The sequence below is a fragment of the Balaenoptera borealis genome (assembly GCF_965194805.1).
Source record: "Balaenoptera borealis genome assembly, chromosome: 2".
Classification (NCBI taxonomy): Eukaryota; Metazoa; Chordata; class Mammalia; order Artiodactyla; family Balaenopteridae; genus Balaenoptera; species Balaenoptera borealis.
Window position 1 is genome coordinate 76,772,599 of NC_138867.1, and position 19,700 is coordinate 76,792,298.

Here is a 19,700-nt window from a genome sequence, read left to right on the forward strand (position 1 = left end):
ACAAACCCCTTGTATACTTTCAATCCACTGGGGGGTCTGACCAGGAACAGGAACTGACTAGAGCACAGGCATAAATGAGGGGCAGCCAATTCCTCCTCCACAGAGAAAGGTTCAACATTCCAGCTGGGTCTGGAAGACTTGGAAGGAGTTTATGAAGGGCACAAGGCATTCTCAACAGTGATCGATTATTGATCACTTTAGAGCAGAATGGAGATTGAAGAGGACTGGGGGCAGAGAAAGCAAAAATAAAGGTCTAGGCTAAGGAGGCAGTAATGCAGATGCCAAAGGAAGGCCCAGAATTTAATGAGACATGAAAAGAAAGAGAAAGAGAGGCGATAACACCAAGGTTCTTGCTTTGCTAGATGGTATCCAAATAAAACAAGAGAAATAATGGAAGAGACACGACAAATTTAGAAAATAAGATACCAAGTCCTGTTTTGAGGTGATGAGTTTGCAGTTCTGCAGGTCATATCCAGAAGGAGACATTAGGGAAGATTTTGGAAGTAAGGGCCTTGATCTCAGGAGAGAGGTCAGGATGCAGGTTAGAATTGGGGCATCTTTCCCACATTCATGGTAGCTGAAACAATGGGAGCAGACAGGAGGACGCAGGGAGAAGGTGTTCAGGAATAAGAGGTGAGGAGGTCCAGAGACAGAACCCTCAGTATTCTAACATCGAAGGAATGGAAAAGAAATGAAGAAAAGGCTCAGAAGGGAGAGACATAGAAATGGGGATTTCAAACAGTAGAGGGTAATCAATATTCTCAAATATTCCAGAGAGGTCACTGAGAATAAGAACTGGAAATAGGTCAGTAGGCTTGGCAACTAGGAAGTCACTGGTGACCTCTGAGAGAGGTTCTAGTGGAATGATGGAAATGGAACGCTGACTGTAATGAGAGGAAGAATGAGTGGGTGTGGAGGAGGTAAATTTGGCAGGACTAAATTCCTCTTTCAAGAACTTTGGTGGTAAATTGAAAGAGAGAAATTGAGTGATGATGAAGATATTGTGCCAAAATTAGTTAAAGAGAAAGATTTAAACATGTTTGCAGGCTTATCAAAAGGCACCAGAACAGAATGAAGTGTTGATGACATGATAAGAAAATAACTGATGAAACAAGATCTGGAGCAGGTGAGAACGGATGGGGTGTCAGGCCCTCGCTTGACTTCTCATCTCTATCATTAGCAGGCATGAGCCTTGTGTTTCCAAAGTTCTTTACACTGACTGCTATTCATAATAATAATAACAAAACACTAACCTAGGTTGGATCCTAGGTGCGCCCAACATACCAGATTGAAAAGTACCACCCCAGGAAATCTAGCAAGTCTAGCTGCCTTCCAGCTCTGTGAGATTATGTTTCTGACTTTAGAAGCAAACACTATTTCCCACCCCTGTTGATACTGACCTCTTCTTAGCGTCAATTATCACCTTAGGACTGAGCCTCACCCTCCACTCTTCATTCTGGTCTAGTAGGTAAAACATGGGCTCTGAGTTGGAATCCAAGCTTCATCACTTACTCCTTGTGTGACTAATTATAGGCGTGTTATGCAATCCCACTGTGCCTCAGTTTTCTTATCTGTAAAACAGAGGTCCTTTCATTCCTCCAAGCTGGATCGTCTTAGTTTTCATGGAAATTCACTTACAACTATAAAAACATCTTTATATCCTAAATTCCTATAGGAGAAACAATTATGTTTTTGTGATTCAAAAATTCCCCGTTTCCCTCATTGAAATAATTGTTTTTATACTACAAATTTTCACAAAAGCAAAAAATTAGGGAGGAGCCCCCTACATTCTTAGAAAGGCTGAAAGATTGTTGTGGTAGGCTGAATATGGGCTCCCCAAAATACCCAGCTCCTAATCCCTGGAACTTGTGAATGTTACTCTGTACGGCATGAGGGATTTTGCAAATATCATTAAATTAAGGTTCTTGAGATGGGGAGATTATCATGGCTTTCCCAGGTGGGCCCAAAATGTAATCACATGTGTATTTATAAGAAGAAGGCAGTGGAGATTTGGTCACAGAAGAGAAGAGACCACATGACAGAAGCATACAGAAGCAGAGGGAAGCCAAGTCAAGAAAAAAAGATGCTAGTCATTGGCTTTGAAGATGGAGGAAGGGGCCATTGAGCCAAGGAGTGCAACTCCAGAAGCTAGAAAAGGCAAGGAAATAGATTCTCCCCTATAGCATGGTCCTGCTGACACCTTGACTTTAGCCCAGTAAAACTGATTTCAGACTTCTGGCCTCCAGAACTATAAGGGAATAAGTTTGTATTGTTTTAAGTCACTAAGTTTGTGGTCATTAGGCACAGTGGCAACAGGAAACATACAATTGTTTTCTCCTTTCTGATACTTAGAAGGCAAGTTATCAAGACTTCTATCTTGGAGAGAAGAAGGCAGAAATCAAGTTACTGATCCTCTTTTATTTCTGACCCAGAGAAAAGGATCACCTGAGAGGACCCACCAATCGTTTACTCCAACCCATGGCATCCTCTCAGACTCCGCAATGAAGGATTATTCCTCCTCCTCAAAGAGAGAGCCAAAGAGGGGATCACATGTGTTAGGGAGAATGTTTTTATGTTTTTTTTAATCAAATAAAATTAAAATAATCATTTCAAAATTTACATACAATAAAAGGTAATCAGACTAAGTTAAGATTCCACTTTTTATTTGCCCAAGAAGCAGGGAAATTCAAGCTCATTTTTAAGTACTAATAAAATCTGCAGTATAAGGAAGTGGTTTCCAAACACAACCCATAAAATAAGGATGTAGTTTAAAATGCCATTATTAGATAATTGCCGCTCCCACAAACTTCCCCTCATGCATCCTGGCAGCTGATCACACTCTGAAGTAAAAGGAAGAAATTGCTTTATGAATAGTTCTTTTCTTGTGACATTTTGGTGAACAAGAAGATCATGACATCAGGAAAAACCTGCTCCCAGAAATAAAAAAGTCACTTAAATCTTGTCAGGTGGTCCTTAAAAAATATACTCTTTCCAGGAGAATCTGAATGCCTTAAAGATGGGGCCAGAACACAAAAGTCTGGAGATCTCTGTCTTCTACCTTCCTTTTGAGCAGCAAGGAAATGGTATTTTCCGAGTCGTCAGAAAGCGTGGTTCATGTGCCCAGGCAAGTGCCTGTCTCTGTTTGTCCCTGATCCCACTAGGAAGAAAGCTGCAATTTGGATTCAATGTATCCTCATTCAGCATCCCAGAGACTTTCAGTGAAAATTCATCTTAAACACTACTTATACAATTCCCTATAGCCAAAAATTTACCATTAACAAGGAGATTTGACTCCTAAGAAACATCTACATTCTATGTTCAGTTTGATATATTGAACAAATATTGAGACCCAACCGTGTGCAAGAAAATAAGCTAGAAGCTGAAACTGGGGATGAAGCTCAGTGATGAATGTCACCTGCCTTGGGTGATCTTAAAAGAAACCTTTTCTAAAGTAAAAATAGAAGGAAGCATATAGTCAACAATATTCAATTCAAACTTCAATTTTCCATGGGGCATTATGGGTTCCACTGTACATCTGTTAGCCTCTACTCCCTCTTCTTCTAGTCAGAATTGTGGTAACAATTTAGGAGACTCTGTTTTTTGAGCTTTTTCTAGATCTGAGATTCCAAGGTATTCCCATATTTTAATTGTTTCAGACTCACTGTGATCCAGTACCATAAATAACTGAGAACTAGCCTATATTTTTCGAAAGTGTTGAATGTGGTTTTTAATTCTTTGAGAGTTAAATTAAAAATTCTTTTTGAGATCACTGTTCAAAAGTTATATATATAGAGAGAGAGATATATATAGATATATATATAAAATACATATATATATATATATATATATATAAATCAAGTATGTAAATGATTTCCTCAAATGCAATAGGAATAAGCCTAAGACCAATATTCTTTTTTTAAAACAATAAAAATAAAAATTATAAAGTAAACATCCCTTTCCAGAGGGCACCAATAACCAGGTGTATCAAGTTCTAGTAGTATCAGTCTGGGGTGGTGACTGAGAACCACATTCTCAATTCCAAAATCCAACAGAAATTGCACTGAGTCCTCATGAAAAGCTAGGCTACTCTTTCTGGACTCATAGACACAGAAATGCAGCCGCCTTATCTTACTGTTTGCTTTAACTGGATTCCAGGTTTTCTTCCATGTTCCTCTCTTCTGATGGATCTGAATAACCTGTTCCTCAATTCCCAGTGTCCTCATGGAACTTGTTCTCCTTCTCTTTCCTTATACTCATTTCCCCAGCCTTGCTAGAAGGCAGCCTTTTCTTTTCTCCTTTTGCCACACAGGTAGTTTGTGACAAAGCCAGGTCTAGACTGTTTCTCCAGGGCTCCAATGCACATACCCCTCTGATAAACAAATAGAAATCGTGCCTTTTTAAAAAAAAAAAAAAAAGGTTGTCTGTTCAAATGTTATCCTTTTTGGTCTTTAAATTTTGAGAACTTGTAGACAATAGTGATAAATAATCAGGCTCCTATAGTGGTGAAAGAGCCAAGGTTAAGATTTCTATTTTATTTGTCACCAATTGCTCCTGGCAAAAGAGGAGAAATATGCCAAGCTTTTAAGACGTTATGAACTGCTGTGTGAGCAATGCGAGGTACCAATAATAAAACAACTTGTGAAAACAGTTTTAAAGAACCAAATGAAGTTAAACTTAATAAAAAGTTACCCCAAGGAGAGGAAATAAAGCAATGGCTAGTTTGGTTAGTTACCAAACCTAGGGTTTTATATATTGATGCACACTTTTGGAATGGCATGACCCAGTACTATAAATCTAGATACACATAAAATAACTTTTGGGAGAATTTTGTTAAAGACAAGTATTGAAGTAAAATTATATTTGCTAAATTTTATGACATAGCAAAAAATATATATATAGGCCACTTTTTATATTCTTTCACAATAAATGAAGTTATACATAAGTATTATTTTTGGTAATAATTTAGAGAAGAGACCCCAAGATTGCTTTCATGTGAAGAAATTAGAAGTCTAATTTGAATCTCTGTACTAAAAAGTACATGTTATTTTTATTTGCCTCTCATCTTAATAACTCCCTGTTTATGTTTCTGAACAATTTTATTCTAGAAAGAAGGTTGTGACATGCTCAAGAACTAAAAGAAAACACAAATTAGAGTGTGACATTTACTATTTACAGAACAGAATGGAGTGGGGTACTATGCAATGTGATGTTGTGTGTGATTAAGTATACACTTAGTAAGCTTGATCATCTTTTAAAATTGCTTTTCAGGTAGTCCCTTCGCATGAAAAGAGCTCAAGAAAATCTTATATATAAAGGAGGTCATGACTTGGTTTTATAGACAACTAAATTACAGATATTAACACTTCAAAATAATATAATTCAGGAAATTAATTAAATATCCTGGTATCATGGCTTTCTGACAAACATACAGAACGTACTAGACTCAGAAAGATAAACAATTGAGGTTATACTCTCACCCCACCCAATGCAGCCCCCTGTACCTGAGTCAACAGAAATCTGAGTGATAACACAAAGATCACAGTGTGGGGGATATCTGCATGCGTAGCTGTAGGAGGCCTCTCTTTCCTTTTTCCTGTTTATGTTGTCAATTATGAAATGCTGAGTTGGAATGTTCTTATATTTAAGACCTGTTCAGCGTTTTCTCCTTTTCCTCACATTTACGTTAGCCTTTTCCTTTAATTATCTTGATGTTGCTATTCTTGGCAAGGCCGCTCTTTCCATTATGGTGTGTTTACCTTCCAAACAGTTCCTACTTCCTCCTTATCTTTGTGAGCTTATTAAAATTTCCAGCCCCAACTGCTTACTTCCCCTCTTCAGCGTATCCTCACCTTCAGAGCTCCCTTCTCTTTCTCTCTTTTCAACCCTTCTTTCAACTCTCACCCCAACCCACTCACCCCTCTGGAATAACAAGTTATTTCCTCTTTCATTTCCCCTTACAGAAGACGTTTTTGGACCCATTCCCAAAAAGCCTTGGCATGAAACCATACCCATGCCGTCCTGAGTTTCCACTGGGCACATTTCCAGGGTGTTTCATCGGCCTGGAGCCTGTGGCCTTCACACCAAGTTAGGCCTGCCTTTGTCAATCATGTCCATCACTGACCAGCATTCCAGGCACCTGCACTTGTGGTAACAGGACCAATGGGTCTTGCTCGCTCTGGCAACAGGCTCATGTTTTCATATCATTTTCAAAAAGTCTGTTTGAGGTACGAAAATCTGGACTTCTTTTTTATTGCGGGTGAAAATGTGATTCAATGAAAGGAGGGAATGCTGAGTCAGCAATATTTGCCCAGCTGAGACATGTCTCTCAATTTATGGAATAACTGTATTTTCCAATTACTTTTCATTCTTTGTAGGTCAATCCAGTGGCATCCAAGTCAGAGGAAAAACTCTACCTAAAATTAAATGTTTTCTATTTTAGAGTAAAAAATATTGAGGCAGGGAGAGTCATATTATTATAATTTGTCCTTTAATGGAGAATCAACTGCAATGATTAAATTAAACAGACTAAAAACTTTACCATTCATTACTTGATAGTGTGTTAAAGTTTCATAGCACATTTTGATATTTGTTCTTAATATTTATGTATCACTAATACGATATATTTAAGCGTTAGAGGACTCTGTCTTGAGATGAAGGTTTTTCTCATGTAATGAAACAAAAAGGCAAGAAGTCAAGACAGTGTCTTGCATCACATAACCCTAAGCAGTCTCTTCCACATTTGATATCTAGTGCTTTGGCAACCATGTAAGTAAATATGCATGAAAGCACACATGCAAATTAATGGCATTGGAATCCGGTACCCATAAAGAGACACACTAAAAGTGAACAAGTAAGTTATTTCTTTCGATTCAAAACATTCTAGATTCAAAATCCAAACCTGGTCTTTTCTGTGAAGTTTGATTGGTTTGGTTTGGTTTGGTTCAAAGGACGAAGGGCAGAGACTGAAGAGTGAATTTTTATTTTATTTTTTAGTAAATAAGGTTTCGACTGGGTCAAGTTATAAACATTTTCTAAGTCACTCCAGTACATTGTTGTTAATACAATTAAAAATGCAAAGTCAAAGAGACTTCCGATTAAAAATGACATTGCCAAGCAGTTTCAATAAAGTGTCTCCCTTCAATCTGATGAAAACACTGATGAGGGCTCAGAAGACATCATTTTGCTTGATAGGCATTAGCTCAGCACACAAACCAGCCACAGGCAGGGAAGGAGGAAGAGAGAACGTTTGTAGATCAGAGAGGCCACTAGTGAGCGCCAGTTTGAAGGACGATGACTCAGTGCCCGTAAATCCACCTCACAGCCTGAGAGCTAAGCAGGAGATCAGACCCCACATGAGGGACAGAGAGCAGGGCCTGGGCCAGTCCACTCATCCTCTCCACTAACAATGTCCAGTCTGCAGAGCTCGCTTCCTGTGTGAGGCCGAACAAAAAAGGGGAGGGAAAAATACTGCAGAACAAGGGAAAGAGAGCAGCTTCCGCAAGACCGAGAGGAGAAGCTGGCTTTGAGCTTATCACTTGCTGGCCACCTGAACTTGGACAATGTACTTAAACTCTCTAATCTTCAGTTTTTTGTGAGAAATGATGTATAAAAAGGAGAAACATGTTGTGCCTAAGATATGGTAAGTACTCAATAAATGCTAGTTAATATAATGATTATGATTACCAGATAGTAAGATGTACTTTCAAGTTATTCATTCATTCAGTGAATATTATTGAACGCCTGTTCTATTCTGACATTAAAAAAGACATACCATGTTCCCTTCCCTATAATCCCATGCTGCTTGTATTCTATTATAATAATTAACAATTAAAATAGTTCTGCTCCAAGAATAATAAACTAAATGAAAAGCAATATAATAATATTATCAATTGGGTTCAAGGAGAAAGGGTCAAGGAAATCTCCAAATCAAAGTCAGACTTTAACTACTCAAACTATGGTAAAACTGGATTTAATATAAGCTTATGTAATTAGATGTTTACATCCAATATTTAAGAACATAATTTTTACTGTCTACAAAAAATATAAAAATAGTATAAGTGCCACAGTCTCTTAGCATAGACACCACATAAATAGTTTAATGTGGACTATAAAAAATTGAAAGAACTTAAGTTATTCAGATTTGCTATAAAAAAGTACATAATTGATATAACAATATCAATTCTAAGATAATAGCAATCCTGATGTTCTAATAGCCATTACATTAGAATTGCTTTATCTTCTCCCATGCATAACTCTAATTTTAATATCAGAGGTTTTTGTCATTTCATTTAGTGTTATCAAATTTGTCCTTTTACAATAATTCTGCTAATATTAATATATTTAGATTTTGGGGGGGGAATCACAATAACACAATTTTTCAGCTGACTGTTGGAATATGGTCTAAATTAACTGATCTTTTTCGTCCACGTCAGGGCTGAAGAAGTAAGTTATCCGACCTAAGATGATCATGCATTTGACTCCAAGTAAACCCATTCTTGGGGTTGCTTAAAATGTCATATGCTGCTATTTCTATTCCTAATTTAACAGAACTAGCTGATTTTTTTCCTAAAAATCCTTGAGGATACTTATTTTGTTCTGTTCTCCTCAAGCAGATAGTCACCCTACTAAAGTGCACTGGCATCTTGCAGTCAAAGTGTTCTTGAGGTAAGCCTGCTAAAATAAACTTGGGTTTTCATCCTGACTAGCTCATTTGAAGGGAAAAAATAGGGATTTTACCTGTGAACATTGAAACTACTTCATTTTATGTCCCCTTATAAATTCTGACTAAATAGATATTCATTGAAATGTATCAGACTATATAACAATTTCCAAGCCTAACACTGCATCAGATGATGAAATAGAATCCTCCTTTGTTTTCTAAGATGACCTGTTTCTCCTTATTTAGAGAAGCCAAAAAAGAAAAATAACTTTTCACCCCACACTAAGTACCTTTAAACTCATGAAAGGCAAGGCCACCTTAGACCATCTCCTATCCTTCTGGCTCCCTCTCCGCCAGTAAAGGCTTTTAAAAAATGGAAAGGAATATCTTTATGTTCTTCCTAACTGTTCCCCACTGCCTCCTTCTTTTTGATGGGTAGGTTGGTGCTACTGTCAGCAGTCCAATTCTCTATCAGCACATTTTAAACTACACTGAGAAAAAGAAAAAGAAGAGAAGAGGTATGTCAGAATCCAGAAAGCTGACCACACTGGCCTCAACTTTGCTAATTGAAACACGACTCCCTGGAGCCATTTGTCCACAACTTTTATGCCCATAATTGTGTCTGACGAGTTTGGAGAAAGAAAAATAGCAGGAGAAGAAATACCAAATACTCAGATACAAGTAGCTGACCACAAAAAGTTTCCAGATCGGTACCAGCCAACATCTTAGTGATGTATAGACTAGCAGGCAAAAATAATCTTTGGAAGCAAACCATGCTGAGTTGTAACCATGGTTCTATCCCTGGACAAGTGGCTTAGTTTCTCTGAGCCTGTTTCCTCATCCATAGAATACAAATGATAATACCTTGCTATTTCTGTTGTTATATAGGTTAAAGTAAAATATGCAAAGTACTTAGATTGGTAGTGGGCCCAGAGTAAACACTCAAAAAGTATTAGCTGTTAATATCATCATCATGATCATTTCTTTTACTTGTCTCTTTGTTATGCATTTCTTGTTTTCCCCAGTTATGTCAACTATTTCAATAAACATGTTTAAGTACATGCCATGTGCCAGACAAGCACCACAGAGGGAATTGTGACACAAAGAATAACTGAAATGTAGAGTTTCTGGGTACAGAAGCTCACAATCCAGGAGACAGGACAGAGATAAACAGATAAGCACTCTACCTGCTAACAGACACATGATACCACTGTGCCCTTATTTCTGCGTACATCTGCATTTGCTAACAAACTACATACCCCTCAAAGCCAAAGCCACATCTTAGTCTTTCCTATATCCCTAGCGCCTCATCTGGCCCATGAATACATGTTCAATAAATGTTTGCAAAACAAACAAATGAATAAATGAATGCTTTGCATTCGGAGCAAAGAGAGTTTACACCACCTGGAGAAAACAGGGTGGCCTCACCAAGAAGGTCACATTTGAGCTGGGTCTTAAAGAATAAACTGAAGTTCAATAGGCAGTGTGTGAAAGCGCTTTCTGGGAAAAAGGAACTATATAAAAATTCAATTCTAAACTCTCAGAAGGTTAGACTCCTAATTTTAAATTCCCTTATAACAGCACATAGGACCTGAAGAAAACTTATCCATAGATTACTGAATATCAACAATAACTAATATATGTAGAGCACCTAAACATGCCTGGCACTGTCCTAAATGTTCTATAGTATGAACTTATCTAATCCTCACCACAGTCATACGAGGTAGGTACCCATTTTACTTAGGCACAGAGACATTAGGTGATTTGCTCAAGGTCACATAGCCAAGAACAAGCAGAGTCAGATTTCAACCTAGATGGTCTGGATCAAGAGCCTACCGGCTTACCCACTGGCTCTCTCTCCCCTGTATTCACTCACTCCGTCTTTGGATAAATGCTGATTATCTTCTTTGAGCTAGGCACTGTTCTAGTGCTCATCCTTGTGAAGCTTTTCATTCTAGTGTGAGAAGACAAACAATAAGCTAAACAAATAAGTAAATGGTATAAAATATGAGGAGGTGATGTGTTATGGCAAAAAACACTAACCAGAAAAGGGGAATACGGAGTGTCCAATAGAGGGGAGGTGTTCAATCTTAGCTACTGGGGTCAGGTAAGGCTAGCTGAGAAGATGGCATTTGAGCAAAGACTTCAAAGAGGTGAAAGAGTGAGTTTGGTGGTTGTCTGGAGGAAGGGAATTCGAGGCAAAGGGCAAAGCGAGTTGAAAGGCACTGAGATAGGAGAGTACCTGGCCAGTCAAGGCCAATGTGATTGAGGTAAAGGAGAGTAGAAGAGATCAGAAAAATAAGAGATGGTGAAAAAAAAATGAAAAAAAAAAAAAGAGATGGTGAGATCATGTAGAGCCTTCTAAGACACTAGCTTTTACTCAGTAGAAAAATATTGTATAGAAGTTTTCTTTGCATCAGTACCTACCCAGCCTTCTTCCCTAGCTCGGGCTAAGAAATGAGACAGATTTTACAACTGGCCTCCACCCATTCTGTTCTAGGCACCCAAATAGAGTGAGTCCACTTTGGAGTGCTCAGAGACCTATCCCACCTTCTTTAGATCCCTTTTTGCATTCAATAAAATAGAACCGTGGACCACACAGAATCATTACTGACATGGAAAAAGTCCCTGGACCTTTGAATAAGATCACTGATCTAATAGATCAGAAGATTAGGGGTAGGATGAGAAAAGGATGCTTATATAAAACAGCTACTCTGAGCCTGTAACCATTTTCACATGACAACTTCCATGACTTCATCCACCCCCTACACAGTACTTGTGGGTTGTAAGTTTCATATAGTTTTTTTTTTAATTCATGTACTTTACAAATGTTCCAAAGAAATACCAATTTTTCAGCTCCAGAACTTAGATTATATTGTTTTATCTTGATTTTCAATTTACAATTTGACACCAGAGTCCCACGTTGGGTGAAAATACTCTCCTATGAAGAACCCCATTCAAGTCTCAAACAAAACAACAAAGATTAAATTTGACAGGGAAACTTCATAATAAGATAAAAGCAGATGATAGTAACCAAGCAATTACTACTCTTTAAATCTATTTTCTTAATAATTATTACTTATAAGAAATGTAAAATCTTTGAATCAATGAAAGTTTTAATTTTATTTGGTAAAATTTACATAAAATTAAATCCTTAAGTGTATAGTTCAATACATAAATGTAAACACCCAGGTAACCAACAACTAAATAAAGATATAGAAAATTTCCATCTCCCCATAAAATTTTCTCATATGTCCTCCTACTCTATCCCATCTACCACAAGACAACCACTGTTCTGATTTCAAAATCTCACAATATTGGTTTTACCATTCCTTGAATTTCATATACATGGAATCATACAGCATGCGCTCTTCTGAGTCTGGCATATTTTGCTCCACCAATTGAGATTCAGCCATATACTTAAGCGCTATTAGTTCATTCATTTTTATTGCTAAGTAGTAATATATTGCATGAAAATACCACACTTTATTTATTCTCCTGTTGATAGACATTGGGTCATTTCCAATTTGGGACTACTGTGAATAAAACCACTATGAACTTTCTTGTACAAGTCTTTTGTGGACAGGAGTTTTCATTTCTCTTGGGTAAAAAACAATGGAGTGTAATTATGAAAATATAGGGGTTATTTATGTTTAGCTTTGTAAAAGGTACCAGACAGTTTTCCAACCTGTTATACTATTTTGTTTTTTTTTCAAGGAAACTTTTTTTTTGTTAACATCTTTATTGGAGTATAATTGCTTTACAATGGTGTGTTAGTTTCTGCCGTATAACAAAGTGAATCAGCTATATGTATACATATACCCCCATATCCCCTCCCTCTTGCGTCTCCCTCCCACCCTCCCTACCCGACCCCTCTAGGTGGTCACAAAGCACTGAGCTGATCTCCCTGTGCTATGCGGCTGCTTCCCGCTAGCTATCTATTTTACATTTGGTAGTGTATATATGTCCATGCCACTCTTTCACTTCATCCCAGCTTACCCTTCCCCCTCCCCGTGTCCTCAAGTCCATTTTCTATGTCTGCATCTTTATTCCTGTCCTGCCCCTAGGTTCTTCAGAACCTTTTTTTTTTTTTTTTTTGATTCCATATATATGTGTTAGGATACGGTATTTGTTTTTCTCCTTCTGACTTACTTCACTCTGTATGACAGACTCTAGGTCCATCCACCTCACTACAAATAACTCAATTTTGTTTCTTCTTATGGCTGAGTAATATTCCACTGTATATATGTGGCATTAAGCATTTTTGGTTTAAACTTTGTTTAATCATTTCAGATGATCTAAAAGAACCCCAGAGACAATAAAAGAAGAGCACATCTGTAATCCTCTCTGTTAGTATAAGTGTCTGATTGTTTCCTGTCCCACAAGGCATATTCCCACATAAAACATGACATGGAGAATGGGTAGTAATGACTGGAGTGCAATGACTGGGCTTGTGAACATCCCACACAATGATCACAGGTTCACTTATGAGATGATGTGCTAACAACACCAAAAATGAGCAACGTCAACCACATAAGACTATTTAACAACAGAGGGGGACATTTCGACACCAAAGGCTTATTGGAGAGAAGGCATTTACTAAGCTTGTCCCTAGAGGACTCCCAAGGCCTCAGAGTATAGTTCACAGCACATTTTTCTCTTCCTCTGTGTGCAGGTTGAGAACACCAATTTCAGGACAACTCTTGAGAGCAGCATGAGAATTTTTAGGTGTACAGTTTTTTGAGATGGAGATATTTTGAAGTTGATTTTAAATAGGTAAAGGAACATTTCTGGATACTGATAGTCTTCACACTGCACAGCAGTATGGGACCATACGAATGACCATGCAAGCTAAAACCATGCAAGTCGTCTTAATAATCAATGAGAAATTATGATTGTTTTGTGACCTCTAGAAGTTTTTGTCAAAACAATAAATCACCTCTTACTGCCAATTATAAATACATAGGGGAATTTAAAAAATAGAAAAATTAATATATATTCTATACACTGTAATTTAAAACATTAAAAACATTGAAAATTAATATGTTAAAAATTTTTGTAAGAATCTCATCAAAAGTTGTTTAAACAGTGCTTGCCTTTTCATTGTGTAATAGGATATGGAGCAAATATCTTTTCTGTCTTACTGCATTATTACACTCTTTTCTAAGTTTGGGTCAGCTTTTAACCTTTTGCTCTTTGTTATTTGATTTAAACATTGTATAATATCTCTAAGAGTTCTTTAATGTGGAGTTTTTTGTTTGGGTTTTTTTTTTTTTTTAACCAGTGTCACTTCCTCTGGGACATCTTCATCCTTTTTTTCATAACCACTTTCCAATTTTACTTCCAGAGTTATCATTTTTTTGTTTCTTTGCTGCACTTCCATTGTTCACCAATTCCCTGTTTCAAGGATCTATTTTTGTAAAAAGTCACGTGAGCTTATCACTGGAAGACAAAGACACAACACCACTATGCACTTTGCTGTCTGTGCATGAACTGAATAAAAGATGCACAGTGAGAGGCACTGAATAAAGTGATGTGATTTTCACTGATCATGATGTGCATCTGTTTCATATATGTATCTGAAACATTATAACTCAACACCTGTATACACTACAAAGTGAACCTCACCAGAAGTCCAGTTATCATCCATCGCCACACACTTGACCCCCGCCACCCATTTTGCCCCCCCCAACCCCCTTCTCCTCTGGTAACCACTAACCTGATCTCCATATCTATGATTTTTTTGTTTTATTTTGTGTTTTGTTTTGTGAGATTCCACATATGAGTGAAATCATATGGTATTTGTCTTTGTCTGACTTATTTCACTTAGCATAATACCTTGAAGATCCATCCATGTTGTTGCAAATGGCAGGGTTTCCTTCTTTTTGTGGCTGAGTAGTATTGCATTGTGTTTATGCACCACATCTTTATCCATTCATCCATCGAAGGACACTTGGACATTCAGATGGCCAACAAGCACATGAAAAGATGTTCAACATCACTAATTATTAGGGAAATGCAAATCAAAACCACGATAAGCTATTACCTCACAGCTATTAGAATGGCTATTAACAAAAAGACAAGAAATAACAAATGTTGGAGAGAATTTGGAGAAAAGGGAACACTTGTACACTGTTGATTGATAAATTGGTGCAGCCACTATGGAAAACAGGATGGAGATTACTCAAAAAAAAAAAAAAAAGAATAGAATTGCCACATGACCCAACTATCACTAATTTGAAAAGATATATGCACCTCTATGTTCATTGCAGCATTATTTACAATAGCTAAAGCATGGAAACAACATAAGTGTTCATCAATGGATGAATGGATAAAGAAGATATGACATATATACACAATAGAATATTACTCCTCCATAAAAAAGAGTGCATTTGTTTTTTACGTCATGATTTGTGGGCTGGAGAGCTAGCAGCAAAGTTTGTGCTGTGGAAGATTACTTGAGATTAATACTGAAATTTGAACCATTTTGTTGGAGGACTGGTGTTATCAAACTAAACTAACAGAAATTCATGCATTCTAAACCATGCAAAATGAGAATTGCCACTATTGGTTTTCCCACTGATTTGATTTGACCTCAATTTAGCCATTGGGTATTTTCCTCCTGCTTTAATGGATTTTATAAAACTTCTAAGCAAAGGGTTTGGTGGGCTTTTTGGAGTTTAGAGGGAGTAAATCTCAGGCAAAACTCAGGTGTATAGGATGTAGGACTGTTCTACTTTTCAGAGAGCTTAATTTCTATTTCAAACTCCTCTCTTACAAAGTGGCAAATCTGAGTATTCTATCAATGGCTCTCATACCTGAATTAAGACTCAATCCAAAAATCCCCTTCTCAGGACCTACCAACATCCCTTTAGCTTCAGCTTGATTCTCTTCTTTTTTATACACAGTCCCTCTATCACCAGCAAATATTACAAGAGTGGGAGGATCCTGGCTCTGATAAAGAAGTATCCTTAGTACCACTCCACATCATCCCATCCTATGCCTGGATCTTTCTGAAACTCAAAAGCCAAGAAATTGATTCATTTCCCATGGCTACCATGAAGGGTTTTACTATAATGACCCCCTTCCCAAGCAGCAAATGCTACAAGATTGCAACTTGAATGGAAGAAGGACCATGGGATAAAAAGAAATGTAAAAAAAAAAAAAAAAAAACAGCTAATTTGTTTCCTAAATTTTATCCCACAGCAAGAGAAGAAGCATAGCACGGTGTTTAAACAAAGGTCTGTCAGCTTCCTGAGTTTAAATCTAGGCTTCGCTGCCAAAAATTACTTTATCTCATTGGGCCTCAGTTTCATCATCTGTAAAACTGAGATAGTAAAGGTTCAGACCTCTTAAGATTTTTGTGGAAATTAAACTAACTTTTTCATGAAAAGCATTTAGCGTAGTGCCTGGCAGATAGCAACTGCTCAATAAATGTTAACCTTTGTTACTAAGGGAAACAGCCACCAGTGGAGGATGGAAACTCCAATTTTTGAGGTTATATATCCCCCAAATACCCTTAGAATTATGCCACTTATTCTCAGCTGGGTTGTGACTGCCATAAGCTTTTCAAAAATCAATTAGCCTACAATTTTGTTTTAAGCTAAAAAACTAAAACTTGCTTAGAATTTTCCTTACACAAAATTAAAAGAAGAGGATTTGCTGCTTTTTAAAAAGGACTCTATGTGATTACACACTGCATGCATCCTGTGGACCAGGACAGGGTAATGAAGTGTATGAATTCCAGTAAAAAAGCATTTTTTCTTTATCATCAACAACGGAGTCAAAACTGCCAGCAGGGCCAATCATGCTAAATCCATGTGAACTAATCCATTGAGAATGAAGGGTCAAGAATCACAAAAATTCAAATTTTTTCCTCCTATTCTTTGATGATTAATATGCCTGTGGGCACCTGGGAAACAGTCCTAACTGTCATCGCCTTCACTGTTTCCACCATGTGTCTTGAACTACTTCCCAGAAACGTGTGTGTGCACGCACATGTGTAAGTGAATACAAAGGTTGGGCAAGGACAAAGAAATGGTTTTGAAATGACCAAATAGGTTATTATTTATTGAAGCATTAAGCAAGGTTATTGGCAGCTTTCCTTAGCTTTCTTTACAAAGGTGGCAAATGTCCTGTATACAAAACAAAATCAGATAAAAAAATAATCAGCATCTCCTCAGCAGTTGTACCCACTGAAAAATGTAACACTTGTTAAAGCTGAACACATGAGCAACGCAGTTAAAGAGGCTCAGCCGCAGAGCCCAACGACTAAATTATAGACTCAAATCTATCCTGCGATGGAAAGAATTGAGGAAGAACCGTCTTCTCAGCCCCTGCTTATTCTTTCCAACTTTGTACATCTGTTATGCTTGCCCACTTGACCTCTTTCCTTCTCCAATGGCTGCACCTCAATTTCGTCTCCCCCAAGGCATAAAGTCTTTGGTGCACAAAGTGTCTCCCACCATCTTTAGCTAAGGACATGCTCCCTTTTGCGGGAATTCAATCTTGAGCAGAAGGATGCAAGGAAGGAAGTCAGCTGGGCTCACTTGTTCCAGCAGTGATGCCATGAGACTGCTGCCCAAACCACTAGAGCTGCCCTGCACCTATTCTTTTGCGAGCTTGGGATTTCCAGGCTTACTGTTGAACCTGTGCATCCTCTCACATTTTTCCTATAAATTCCCTGTTGCTCAAATCAGCTAGGGTCAGTTCTGTTGCTTGCAACTAAAGAACCCTAGCTCATAGGCCACTCACCCTGCCTTCTGCCTAGACCCAGCTTAAAACTGTCTGGGGTAAAGAGAGAGTCCTTCCATGATACTTCCTCTGAGTTCCATGCCTCATTTAGGGACAATGTCACCAAGAGAAGAAGGAGGTTAAGCTTCCATTTCACAGGTCAGCCAAGGATGAATGTTAGTAACAGGAAGTAAACCTATATGGTCATAAATATGTAGAAGTGAAAATTATAGGTATATTAAAGGTATAACACAAATGCTAACTTTTGTTTAATAAATTTAGGTCATGATATAATTTAAAATCACTTCTTAAAAGTTTGTTATTTTCTGGTCTTTAAATATTACCTGCTATAGATTGAATGTTTGTGTTCTCCCAAAATTTATATGCCAAAACCTAATCTCAAATATGATGGTAGTTGGAGGTGGGGTCTTTGGGCAGTGATTAGGTCATAAGGGTGGAGCCCCCATGAATGGGATTAGTGCTCTATAAAAGAGACCCCAGAACATTCCCTCACCCCTTCTGCCATGTGAGGACACAGCAAGAAGATAGCTGTCTATCAACCAGGAAATGGACCCTCACGAGGCACTAAATTTGCTGGTACCTTGATCTTGGACTTCCCAGCCTCCAAAACTGTGAGAAATAAATGTTTATTAAGTCACCCAGTCTATGGTATTTTTGTTATACGAGCCCAAACTGACTTTACCAGTTATTAATCTAATATTATGCTTCCTTAAGAAAAATACTTAGGTTTTTTTCCACATTAAAACAAACAAAAAATAATACCAACAACAGAAACACTACCTGTCTAGAGATTGATAGTTTGTGGCAACTTGGTCAACCATCTTGGACTAAGGAACTGTAATAGCAGTTTTTGATTCATACACAGTCATGTAAAGAAAAGAAAGGGCTTGAGGTCCCTGAGTCTTGTCTTAGCTTCCTGGATGGATGTCCCTTTGTGCCTCTTTTTGCACAGACACACTTCTTTCACACAGCTTGACTACCAGCAGTTCCCTTTCAACTGGCCAAAGAACACTGTGAGACAATCTTCCACCAACCCCCATGAGCAGCCCAGAACACTGTGAAAACCCAGAGCACCCTCTCTTTCAAACAGCAAGAGGAGCCCCGGACAATACGTTTTTAATCATTCACTCCAGAACCCTTTGAAGCTGTAAAAGTTACTATTATTCCCATAATAGTAAAGATTACTAATTAACTTCTCTAGAAACTTCTTTTAAGCCTTTTAAAGGGGCTATACCTTTTTCCTAAACTTTCAACAAAATTGAACCAAGCAAAAGTTGAGGTTTTTTTTTTTCTTTTTAAACAGAGTTATGCAGTAGTTTTCTCACGTTTTCCAGTGTTACTGCCTTTGGTAACTAATTCTGATATTTAATACCTCTCAACTTGGTTTTTCTCTTCAACATCAAGGACAGTGTGGGCCAGTATTTAACTAACTTTAAATTACAACAATCCCCAAGTCCTGCTGGGTGAGAAGAAGTGAGGCACCATGCCAACCTCCCTCTCCCCTGACAGGCAGGATGCTAGCCCTCTTAATGCACAGACCTCACATCCTCATTCAGAATTGTTCCCTAGTGCAAATGATCATTCTTACACCACTGTGGGATTCAGCAACCAAATTCCGTATTAAACACCTCGTATGTGTCTGACACTACTTTAGGCACTCTGGAATATATAAAAATAGTAGAAGGTAAGGTTTGCTCATAAACATTGTGGTGACAGCACCAAATTTGAAGGCAGATATCCGTTTTCCTGTGAAGACCACATCTTTCTCTGAGCTCAGAACCTCCTTGGATCTTGCAGACTGAATTGTCTTCCCAGGCTTTGTAAAAGAAACAAGACATAGAAATGGCAAAGGCACCTGTGTCCCCTGCATTGGCAGGCAGATTCTCAACCACTGCACCACCAGGGAAGCCCTGGTCTGGGAAGATCCCACATGCCACGGAGCAACTAGGCCCGTGAGCCACAACTACTGAGCCTGCGTGTCTGGAGTCTGTGCTCCGCAACAAGAGAGGCCGCGATAGTGAGAGGCCCGCGCACCGCGATGAAGAGTGGCCCCTACTTGCCGCAACTAGAGAAAGCCCTTGCACAGAAACGAAGACCCAACACAGCCAAATAAATAAATAAATAAATAAATAAATAAATAAATAAATGGCAAAGGCAAAGTAATGGTAATAATAATAGTGAATAATGAGTCTTGGGAGAAAGGTACCACGACGTGGAAGAGCTGGCTCAAACACCCTTGCTGTCCCAAGAGATCATAAATTATAGTGACTTGAGTGTTTACGGTGAG